The 12539-nt window shown below is 38.1% G+C and overlaps 1 protein-coding gene across 4 annotated transcripts in view; it reads left to right on the top strand.

Moving 5' to 3' along the window:
- FHIT (fragile histidine triad diadenosine triphosphatase) overlaps window positions 1-12539 on the top strand; it is a 1407040-nt gene that overhangs the window by 353762 nt on the left and 1040739 nt on the right. For 3 of the 4 annotated variants that reach the window (XM_053896965.1, XM_019469876.2, XM_019469877.2), the window contains one exon: window positions 10278-10327. The exons of the other annotated variant lie outside the window; for it this stretch is intronic. The gene's annotated coding sequence lies outside the window, so the exon portion shown is untranslated. The remainder of the gene's footprint in view (window positions 1-10277; window positions 10328-12539) is intronic. 4 annotated transcript variants of the gene reach the window in all.

Genomic DNA, 12539 nt, shown 5'->3' with positions numbered 1-12539 from the left:
ATAGAATAAAAGTGTGGGGGCAAGAGCTGGAGCTCTGGATATCACTTTGGCTCACATTTGCTATTGCCTAATGTTGCAAAGAAGGCAGGAGAGAGAGAGAAGAAAATGCTTACCCTTCCCTGAGGAGTCACTTCTTGCAACTTAGAGGAGAAGAAGTGGAGATGGGGGAAGGAGGCTTTGTTGTATATTGACCCCACATTTTAGTGACAACCACTGTGCTGGAATATGGCCTATCCGATTAGGAATTGCTCCTTGGATGGATGTGGGGGCCCAGGGAAAGGGAAAGCATGGCCGGCCTGCTACCCTCCTCCACACAGGTATTTTCCTGTCTATTTTAGGTGTGAGGAAGTCAAGCACATAAAGGATCGGTTAACCTGCCCAACAAGCAAGAGGCAGAAATAGCATTTAAAAGACAGTGTGTTGGGTACAAAAGCAGATCATGTTGTTCTTTTTACAGATCAGAATCAGTGAATGAGTTTTTTATTTTTCTGCCTTAAAAGAACGTATTCGTATCCAAGAGTAAAAACCTCACAGACTCTGGTGGATTGGGCCCAATTAGTTTCATCACTGAGTTTAGATTTTTAGCTTATTTTTTTTTAAATCATCATAATAATTTACACATACACACACACACACACACATATACATGTGTGTATGTATACACACACACACACACACACACACACACACACACACACACACACAGAAGTCCTGTATCAATTGACAGCTCTACTCTCTGAATTGAGAGGTGGGAGGTGTCCCATTGCTCACTTTCTATGGAGAGACCTGACAGCTATCATAAATGGTCTGGTCCTCCCATCTGTGCCGGTAGAGACAAGGGCCAAAAGCCAAATTACTGTTCCTCATCAAACCTGTCTGCTCTCCTTCTCTTTTTTCTTTCTCCTTCTTTCCTTCTCTTCCTCTCTCCCTCTGCTTCCCAACGTCTTGCCCAGAGTCTACATTTTTGTTCTTCCCTTACATAAAAGGTTAATGTGTGAAGTCGGCCAGAGTTATAATTACACAGTTATTCCCCTTCCGGAGACAGTTTTGCAACTGATGACAAAAATACTCAGTCTCCATGGGTAACTAGTAAATATATTTTTAAAAGAGATGTACTTTCTGAGAATAGAGGCTCTTAATGATATATCCCAATTTATGACTGGTTATCTATTCCTTTGGTTCCAAATCCTGACTCTCTGTGTGTCCTCAATTTTAATTTAAAAATATTTATTGACTTCCAAGTATGAACACACTGAACTGAGTGGTGTTTAGGACTGGGGTCTACTAAATAATGTATTACTGTGTGCTCTGAGGTCAGCTTTGTGAGTTTCTTTGAAGACAAATGCATTCTATCCAATATTTTAACTGATAAGAATAAAAATGATAGCTACCAAGTTTGAATGCTTACCGTGTGCCAGACTTTGTGTGTGTTTTACACAGATTACCTCATTTCTGCCTCACAACAATCTGCTTAGGTGGATATTTTCATTTTCATTTTGCAGTCAAAGAAATTGAAGCTGAGAAAGGTGATGTGGATGTCAAGGTTGTATCCAAATTAAGTGCCAGAGGCTGGATTTGAACCCCTGTCTGTCTAAATCCAAAGCCTGGACATCTGATCTCTGAAAGACTCCCGGTTAGAATCCTAGGGGGTTGAGGAGTGGCTGTCTTTGGAGAGTTTGGCCCGGGGTGCTATAATGCTGGTCATCATTCTGACATGTGATATCAGAGCAGGGGTCTGAGTGAGCCTGGAGCCCTGGAATTCTAGAGTCTAAAGCTTTTCTCTTAGTTAATGTTGCTAAAAATTACCTTAGAAAAGGCAGTTGGATAGGAAAGTTCTCAAGAGTGTCTAAATTTGATGATGTAAATCCCCGTAAATGTAGAGTAACTGTGCTTAGGGCCCAGGAGAATATGACAATGAGAGGAAGAAATAAAAGAGATCCAACTTAAGAGAGAGAAAGGAAAGTGAAAACATCTTATGAAGAATAATCAGAAGCAGAGTTCCATAAGAAAGCGGAATGGTAAATAGACTAATGCCAAGGGGAGCTGAAGACAATGATATCTGGATTAGATCATTTAGGAGCTGCCTAGAGGCCACAGCCATAGGCACTCTATAAATTCATGATGATGGTGATGATGGTGTACAGCAATATTCAGGAAGTGCAAACGAGGGAAAAGATGAAAAGAAAGTGGCTGAGTTGCATTACATCATAAATCCAGGAGAAAAATATTCTCTCTTCATATGTCAAGGATAAAATTGTGCCTCGAGTCCTCTATTTCATTTGGCATACCTTATTCCCATAAAGGAGCACCCTGGAGGAAGTTCATACAAAGACCAAAAATGAGTATATCACAAAAATGTCCACTAGTAGGAAAATCCATTTGACTTTCCTTCTTGCTGGGGTTTTACTATAGGCAGAAACTTGAAGGAGGAAAAGAAGGAACGGGGAGGGGGGGGGAGGATAAGGAAGGAAAAAAGAATTACAATTTCTAGATTTTTGTGGCATCCCATTGCTATTAAGTTCCAGTAAAGGGGACCCATGGATACATACATTATGTAAGGTATGAATAAATGAATTTTATGGGGCTTTCAAGGAATGCCTTTTTGGAATTTCTTTTTTGGAAAAGAAATGGACCCTCCTGGTTTGATAGCCTTATAGTTTGGGCCAATGTGCCATGTTTTGGCTTTGGAAAGAGCAGGCCCATTCAGGAGCCGGTCTGTTTAGATGTGACCCAAGCATAAAGATGTGCTTTCTGTGGGCACTGGATTCACCTTATATCCACTCAAGGGGCGCCTGGGTGGCTTGGTCGGTTAAGCGTCCGACTTCGGCTCAGGTCATGATCTCACGGTCCGTGGGTTCGAGCCCCGCGTCGGGCTCTGTGCTGACAGCTCAGAGCCTGGAGCCTGCTTCAGATCCTGTGTCTCCCTCTCTCTGTGACCCTCCCCCGTTCATGCTCTGTCTCTCTCTGTCTCAAAAATAAATGTTAAAAAAAAAAAAAAATTAAAAAAAAAATAAATAAATAAAAAAAAAAATAAAAAAAAAACACAAAACTCAGCACCAGGGTAAACTCGCTTCTACTCAATGCCTAAAGTATGCAGGTGATGGCTGTTCCTCATGGTGCCCCAGCTGGATGGACATGCCAGCTTGAAAAGAACAGAAGCAGTTATCATGATCTTCTCTACAAGATTTCAAAGAGCAGTGTGTTGATGGGTCCAATGAAACGAGACTTAGATTAAAATCCAGCATATCTACCGAATATCTGCCCTGTGCCAGTATCTGTATCTGGTGCTTTCATATATATTACATTATCTAAATTTTTTTAACATTTATTCATTTTTGAGAGACAGAGAGAGAGAGAAAGACAGAGCGTGAGTGGGGGAGGGCAGAGAGAGAGGGAAACACAGAATCTGAAGCAGACTCCAGGCTCTGAGCTGTCAGCACAGAGCATGATGCAGGGCTGGAACTCACAGACAGCAAGATCATGACATGAGCTGAAGTCGGGTGCTTAACCGACTGAGCCACTCAGGTGCCCCAGTATATATATTATGATATTTAATCTTAACAATGCAAATATATCTATTAACATATTAAAGTTATAAAAATTTCATGTTACAACAGCGGAATAAATCCTGCTGGAGGGTTTACAAGTTTATACTTCACCACTTATCTGGTAAGGACTCATTGGGGGAGATTTGGTAGTTTCTTAAAGACTGGGTGGTTTGAGTACCCAGATATCTGTAGGTCGGCTTTTCCTTTGCTTCCTTCTAGCTCAGTTGTTTGTTCTCAGATATGTACCATCGGTCTTGAATAAACAAAGCAACAGAATTCATACCCTACAGGTTTTAAAATGATCTTCAGTGTTAAGTTTGACTATATGCAACATTTGCGTTAGGCCCTAGCTATAGAACTCAAGTGTCCCTGAAGATACGATTTTACTGTATTGGTGTATAGGCTGCTTAGATCCTTGAGAATGCCTTGGAGTTTTTATTTACTATATATGTAATATATGTTCCTGAATCCTCCATTCTATCTCATTCTTTTATGCATACCCTTGCTATATGGTACATCTTTATTGGTGACAGGTTTAATTTACAAATATATAACATATTGGTCTGAGGGTGATAAACTTTTAATTTAGTTAAAGTTCTTCTTTTTATTTTATGTACTTCTTTAAGAATGTAATTACCATGTTATGCTGTATTGATTTTTAATAATATAACTCAACTAAAAAAAGACATAAAAAGCCCCCACATTCCAGTGGAGGTTATGCCCATATTTTGCTGGGTGATCTGTAGAGCAAAGCACTAAAGCCATTAAGTGCTTATCACCTGCCTCAAAATCTTCTGCGAGATGCTTATCATATAAGTTACAAGGCTGTTCCTTAATTTTCTTCTTATATGCTTGTTTCAGATACATTGCCAATAGTTTAAAACTGCATTACAAAGTAGCAACTGTTGCCTAGCGCTGTGTCTTTTTTGGTATTTGACACTAACAGATCGACACTTTTATTTTCAGTATGTTGCCATATAAATTTATTAATTACTCAAGTAGTTTCTGAGGTTGTCCCAGACTTTGACCTGTGAATTAACTAATGGAATTTCATTTAAAGCAATGTGAGGGCTCTTGAAAATTTCTGGGATGATTCAGTTTGTTTCTGGTCTGTGTTTATGGCATTTAAAGGAAACCAAAGTTCAGATGTAAATGAATAAACATCAGCATTGGATGATATTTGTGTCACGTACATAAGTGCTGGGGCCGCATGTGGTTCAGTCTTACGATAGCAAATTATCGAAAAATATTTCTAAATTTTACTTATGTCTCTTTAAGAACTTTGAAAATTATTTTATTCATTGCACAGCTATTTTTTTTTAAACCAGTTCCTGGTTTCATCAATCTGTCCTATTGTTTTGTTTTGTTTTTGTTTTGTTTTTAGTTTCTATATCATTTGTTTCTGCTCTGTTCTTTATTATTTCCTTTCTTCTGCTGGCTTTCGATTTCATGTGTTCTTTTTCTAGTTTCTTTAAGTGTAAGGTTGGGTCATTTGAGATTTTTCTTGCTTCTTGAGGTAGACCTTTATTGCAATATACTTCCATCTTAGGACTGTTTTTGCTGCATCCCAAAGGTTTTGGACCATTATGTTATCATTTTCACTTGTTTCCATGTGTGTTTTTAACTTCTTCTTTGATTTCCTGGTTGACCCATTCATTGTTTGGTAGCATGTTGTTTAACCTCCGTGTATTTGTGGTCTTTCCAAGTTTTTTCTTGTGGTTGACTTCAAGTTTCATAGCATTGTGGTCAGAAAATAAGTATGGTATGATCTCAGTCTTATTGTACTTGTTGAGGCCTGATTTGTGACCTAGTGTGTGATCTGTTCTGGAGAATGTACCATATGCACTTGGAAAGAATGTGTATTCTGCTGATTTAGGATGGAATGTTCTGAATATACCTGTTCAGTCTACCTGGTCCGGTGTGTCACTCAAAGCCATTGTTTCCTTGTTGATTTTCTGCTTAGATTATCTGTCCACTGATGTAAGTGAGGTGTTAAAGTCTCCTACTATTATTGTATTATTATCACTTCGTTTCTTTATGTTTGTTATTAATGGTTTTATATATTTGGGCACTTCTGTGTTGAGGGCATAAATATTTACAATTGTTAGAGCTTCTTGGTGGGTTGTCCTCTTTATTATGATACAGTGCCCTTCTTCATCTCTTGTAACAGTCTTTGTTTTAAAACCTACTTTGTCTGGGGGTGCTTGGGCGGCTCAGTTGGTTAAGCATCTGACTTTGGCTCAGGTCATGATCTCATGGTCTGTGAGTTCAATCCCCACATCGGGTTCTGTGATGGCAGCTCAGAGCCTGGAGCCTGCTTCAGACTCTGTCTCTCTTTCTCTCTCTCTCTCTCTCCCCCAGTCTTTCTCTCTCTCTCTCTGCCCCTCCCTGACTCATGCTCTGTCTCTGTCTCTCTCAAAGATAAATAAACATTTAAAAAATTAAAAAAAAATCTAGTTTGTCTGATGTAAATATGGCTACTCTGGCTTTCTTTTGACAACCATTTGCATGATAAATGTTTCCATTCCCTGAGTTTCAATCTACAGGTGTCTTAAGGTCTGAAATGAGTTTCTTGTAGGCAACATATAAGTGGGTCTTGTTTTTGTTTTGTTTTGTTTTGTTTTTTTATCCATTCTGACACATTATATCTCTTGATTGGAGCATTTAGTCCATTTATATTCAGAGTAATTATTGATAGATATGTATTTAGTGCCATTTTATTTCTTGTTTTGTCATTGATTCTAGGGATTTTCTCTGTTACTATCTTATCTTTGTCACTTTTGGTCTTTCCTTTCCATTCAAAGGGTCTCTTTTAATATTTCTGGCAAGACTGGTTTAGTGGTCACAAACTCCTTTAGTTTTTGTTTGGGAAACTATCTCTCTTTCGATTCTGAATGACAGCTTTGCTGGATAGAGCATTCTTGGCTGCAGATTTTTCCCGTTCAGCATGTTGAATATATCATGCCACTCCTTCCTCACTTGCCAACTTTCTTCTGAGAGATATGTAGCTACACTTTTGGGTTTTCTCTTGCAAGTCAAAGACTTCTTTTGTCTCCTTACTTTTAGCATTTTTACTTTATCACTATATTTTGCAAGCTTAATTACAATATGCCTTGGTGTTGGCCTACTTTTGTTGATTTTGATGGGAGTTCTCCATGCCTCCTGGATTTGGATGTCCTGATAATGGAATTTTTCAGTTATTATTTCTTCAAATGAATTTTCTCTCTCTTCTTCTTCTGGGATTCCTCTACCACCAATGTTGTTATTTTTGTTGGAGTCACTGAGTTCCCTGCACATGGCAATGATTCTTAAAATCCCCTTCCATTCTTCTTCTCTTTCTAGTGATCTTTCACTTTATACTACTCAGGGGCCAGTACTTTCTTTTTTTTGTCCCTTCACTTTCATAGCTATACTGTATCTATTAAGGCTGCAGACTTAGGCTTTTTTTTCCCTCTCATTTTCATCCCAATCTTCCAGTTCTGTTTTTGTTATCAATCACATAATTCTGCATCACAAAAATTAATAGTTCTCCTAGAAAGGGAGTGAAGGGAAAGGCCAAGCAAAATAAATTTCTTTTCTGGGGGAATGGAAGGTTTGGAACACTAACATTGTAACTAAATTTGTCTTCAGTGTGCTTAAAAAAATTGATTAAATACAATGCATATTAAATTCATTGTTAATACCAAGCTGAGAATAAAGAATTATTAATTCCTTTGAAAATAAACTCCATGTTCAGAGTGAATTTAATAAACAGGAGGAGTAGAAGCCAAGAAGAATGGAATTCATTAATTTCGGACAGATGTAGAGTAGAATATCAGAGAAAATCCAGCAGATCACAAAATTGTAATATAGTTAGTGAACAAATATGCACCCTCAGGGAAAAATGATCAGGGGGTCACTGAGGACATTGAATAATAAGGCAATTCTGTAGCACTAATGAAGACCAAGCGGAATTCAGAAATAAATTAAGAGAAATGGCACGACTTCCTTTCCTCCATATGCATCCTGGAAAGACATTTTCTAGCTCTTGCACTCAGTTTGTAAGATTCAGGAAAACTTCAGCTATCTTTGGAAGATAGTCACAGGTATGATTGATCACTTTTGAAAAGAAATAGCTGAGGTGTGATTTTTACGAGAGAGGATGGCACCTAAGAGCTATCCCTCTGTCTTCATTTGCAGCTTTAAGAAAGAACTGATTGAGGGGCACCTGGGTGGCATAGTCAGTTAAATGCCTGACTTCGGCTCAGGTCATGATCTCATGGTTTGTGGGTTCGAGTCCCATGTTAGGCTCTGTGCTGACAGCTCAGAGCCTGGAGCCTGCTTTAGATTCTGTGTCCCCTCTCTCTCTGCCCGACCCACCCCTGCTCATGCTCTCTCTCTCTGTGTCTCTCAAAAATAAACAAATACTAAAAAAATTAAGAATGAAAAGAAGTAACTGATTGATAGAATAGGCATATTTGGTTAGTCATTGGGAAAAAAAATTGCCACATGACTTTAAATGGCAGAAAACATTTATTTAAATAGACAATACATTGAATCACATTCTGAGGAAGTCTTAGGAAATAACTTTTATTTTTGGGCTCTTGCTGTGAAGGCAGGAATAAGAATTCTCTGGGTTGATATATGTAAGGTTTTTTCCTGCTCCAGAGTCAATGATTTTATGAAGTGCCTTAAAAAATCTATTCCCCAAGATTGCACAGAACACATTCATTCCTCTTTGTGGATACATGTGATTTATTTCTTGTTTCTGGAACTTACTACTTATACTTCAACTAAGTTCATGAATATTTCAAATCAATTACCTAATCAATAGGGAAATTTTTTCCTATTATGTTTGGCTACTTTAACATTTAGCCAAATCAGAATGGTAAATAAGATTCTACCAAATGTTATAGCCTAGCTTTGTGTGTGTATGTGTTTTTTAAGTATTTGCTAGTGTACATTTTTTGTTAAAGAGAGTTAAGTTTCTTCAACACAGCATCCTAAATTGCAATTGTTCTTGCCTTATTTTGAAATAAGCAGCACATCTTTTAAATGTGTATCCAAGTTTTATTTATTTATTTTACCACTATCTCTCTCTCTTGATAACTAGAGAAATGTATAGATACTTACCTTAACCCCAGTGTGTTAGGATTGAGGTAGACTGTAAATTTAACTTTATGTCCTAGAAATCTGCTATAGTGGTGTACTCTAAATTAGAACCCTCATAATGTTACCTTCCTTGGATGAGAAGAAAAGGATGAATACTGTGTCTCTCTTGCTTTTCATGGCATGGTTATGTTTTTCGTTAACACAGAGAAAAGGAAGTTCATTATTGGTTTCCCTTCATTTCATTTCAGACAAGTGTAGGATTTTTACTAAGCTTGCAAGAAATTATATACAGACCATTTGGGGAAGTAGTGCTATAAATAGTTAAGGTTTCCCGGGGTGCCTGGGTGGCGCAGTCGGTTAAGCGTCCGACTTCAGCCAGGTCACGATCTTGCGGTCCGTGAGTTCGAGCCCCGCGTCAGGCTCTGGGCTGATGGCTCGGAGCCTGGAGCCTGTTTCCGATTCTGTGTCTCCCTCTCTCTCTGCCCCTCCCCCGTTCATGCTCTGTCTCTCTCTGTCCCAAAAATAAATAAAAAAAAAAAACAAAAAAACGTTGAATAGTTAAGGTTTCTAGTTATCCATAGTTACCCAGTTATCTAGCTATTAGTTGGCCTTTTGAATTTCAGTTTGGGGAGTGAATGTTCAAAGGGTTCAATACCCAGTAGGACAAGAACTCGTAGACTGAAGGGACTTTCTTCTGGTTGCTTTAGAGGGCAAAGTATTTCCCAGACTTGCAGACTTATTTTGGTTGGGAACACAGAAATGATAATTTTATCTCTGGGTGGCATTTATAAGGAACTATTTATAATGGTAGAAATCTCCCTGTGGATTGTTTTTATTTAATATTCTTCTATCGGATAGATTTGTACCTTGATACTATTTTAAAATAATGAAATGGTTGCTTCATTTTCCTTCAATGAGGCAAAAAAAATCCACCTTATAAGGCTTTCTTCCCTGTGGCTGTGGCATCACCTGAATACCTCAAAGCCATGGTTTTAGTTCAGCCCCCAAGTCAGAGAGAATTCTCTCTGGCTCCCCTTTTTAGCTGGAGTTTCCCAGTCCTAGCTTACTATCACACTGCCTGGGGAGCTTTTTAACTCCATTCCTACTAGTGTTTGTTTGTTTGTTTGTTTGTTTGTTTAAAATATGAAATTTATTGTCAAATTGGTTTCCATACAACACCCAGTGCTCATTCCAACAGGTGCCCTCCTCAATACCCATCACCCACCCTCTCCTCCCTCCCACCTCCCCATCAACCCTCCGTTTGTGTTTTAAATCATATTTCCTTCCTCCCTGACTCTCTGGGAGCAGAGCCAATACTCAGCCTGGCTTTGGAATGCTTGACCACTGGGCACTCAAATGAAAATCTCTGGTGCCTCTAAGATAGTATTCTGCCCCATAGATTTCTCTAGTCTGGAGATCAGAGTAGTGGGGAACTTAAGTTCTTAGTAGCACCCCTGACAATTTAAAGAGGTGCGTCAATGGGGAAACAGGTCTTCCCAGCTGGAATGGACAACTGGGTTATAGCGATGTTCTTCTGCTCTTACACTACCAGACTGCATGGAAAATCATTCAGATGACTTAAGCTAATGACTTCTCTAGATATTTAATCCATGTTAATTTGAGTTTTCATTCTTTCAGGTTGTGTGGACGCTCATTTTTTTAAACGCCTGTCTCCTTTGCCTGGCAAGGTAAAAAAGACACATAAAAACTCATTTGATGTCTCTAGATTTTTTAATAGGTTTAAGCAACTTTCTTATTTGCCATTTGAATATGAAAGACTTCAAATATCAAAAATTTCATATATACCTTGAAAAGAAGCTTATGTGTGTCATTGACTGCCTAGTTGATAAAATGACTTTGGTTATGGAGAATACTCACAGTGTATGAATGAAAACTCCTGATTTGGGTGTTATTTGGGCCAAGCTAGAAGAGAAGTCACATTCTGAATTATTTTTTTCTCTGGTGGGAGATCAATACTGTCTAGACATGGTCTCATTATGACTTTGCATTGACTAGGGCAGACTCGGTCAACAGTGGGGCTGAGATTCCTGTAATCCAAGCTGCTGGTGGGAAATTTGTGTTGCCCCTTATTACAGAGACCTTCAGATTCACTGGTGTCAACTCTGTGTATCCCAGCATCATCCCGCTCAACTGTAGGGTTATCCTAAAGGATAGCATATGCCAACTCCTGACTTTTTAGAAAGACTCTGAATCCTTGAAGTCTTGGGAGCTGCTCTCTAGGATTTCCTAGCATGCTTGGTGACAGTTGCATAGGGCATGAGAGGAACCTTGGAGCTTTTGAATTCTCTGTGGTTTCTAAAACTTTTAAAACCAGAGATAGTAATACCACTCATATGTAAAGGCCTTGGTCCACTTCTGCAAGCCCAGCTATATTCCCTGTCATACAGATGCCTCCACATTAATTTCTGCAAATAATATCTTCATGTATGGAAATGTCACCAGTTTTATATTCAGATTAACTCTCATTTATGAGAAATTTTCATCTATTTGAATATATTTTTAAATTGGGAAGTTTATGACTCCTCTCTTAGGATCAGAACTTAAAAATCATGTCTTTTCTCTGTTAGATATTCAGACTCCTGGCCGTGCTGCTCTGCATGGAATCTTAAATCCTTCATTTGTGGTTATTTGTTGGCATTTTGCAAGAGAGTGAAGCAATGTCTGAGCCAGTAGAGGCCAGAGGTGGCCCAGCCTGACTGGGTTTTCAACAGTGCAATAAATGTTATTTGTCTAGCATCTTTACTTTTAAACTTTGGGAAGGATTATCATAGACATTGAGAAATAATGCTGATTATACAAAGGATTGCTCATGATAAAAGATCTCTTTCTGGAAATTTAAGTGTTCTAGTAGATTAGCATTATTGATCATTCTCTTTCCACATAGTCTACAGATGATCTTAGAATCCTGAAACTATTATTCTTCCTTGTCTAGTGTAATTATCAGAACAAGGAATAATCTAATTAAAAGACAACAAGGATGTGTTCTAATTGTTCTAATAAATTATGTTAATACTCAGTGCATTTAGTAACTTTTCAACAGGAATTTATTTAATGGGTTGACAGCTTGTCCTTTACCGCCACAATCTTAACTTTCATTTCTTCTAAACAAGACCAGTTACAGTAGGATAGTTAACTGTCCAAAAATCTGTTGGGTCATTAGGAGAATCTAAGGTTCCATATAGTATGTATGGATGAAAAAATGGGTTTGGAGTTTCCTAGATAAAATAATGACCCAACACAGAAGAGGGTAGAGTAATGACCAGTAGAGTTTAAAGTAAAAATCTGCAACTGACAGTTTCAATGAAGACAGTGGGCTGGCTTTTCATTTGTTTTTTTAATTATCAAATGTAGTGCTGCATGATAATATGATACTAACTCATATAATTGTGCTTGCTTAATTTTAGGCACTTTATACAAATCTATTAGACACCATATTGTTTATTACATATATGAAATAGTGCCTTCATTAAAGTAATGTCATGACGAGGCAACAATTCAGGACATCACTTCTGATAGCCCATATGTTTTCTACAGAAGATGCCAGTCTCCCTGCTTATTTGAACATAATTCAGATATAGTTTGTTGTGTAACTGGATGAGAAAGGCTTCAAGGCAGTGTGGAAAAAGATGTCAAGAAGGACCTGGGGAGAAATAAAACACTGTGTAGAGAATGGAGGGAAGCATACAGATAAGTTCTAAATAAATACCAGCTCTCAAAATATTTGAGAAAAGCAGATTCCCAGGTTGATTAGGGTTATTCTCCCTTGACATAATAATCTTTTAAATTTAATTAACATGCCTTCAGATAGGAAGGTATTTTAGTTCTTATCAAGACTAGAAAGTGTTTTCAGAAGGGACATTTTCTCACAAGGTAGTAATT

Source organism: Panthera pardus, unplaced genomic scaffold (assembly GCF_024362965.1).
Source record: "Panthera pardus isolate Hobbes unplaced genomic scaffold, ASM2436296v1 HiC_scaffold_8, whole genome shotgun sequence".
In the NCBI taxonomy this organism is placed as follows: domain Eukaryota; kingdom Metazoa; phylum Chordata; class Mammalia; order Carnivora; family Felidae; genus Panthera; species Panthera pardus.
This window is presented reverse-complemented; position numbering and strand designations above follow the sequence as displayed.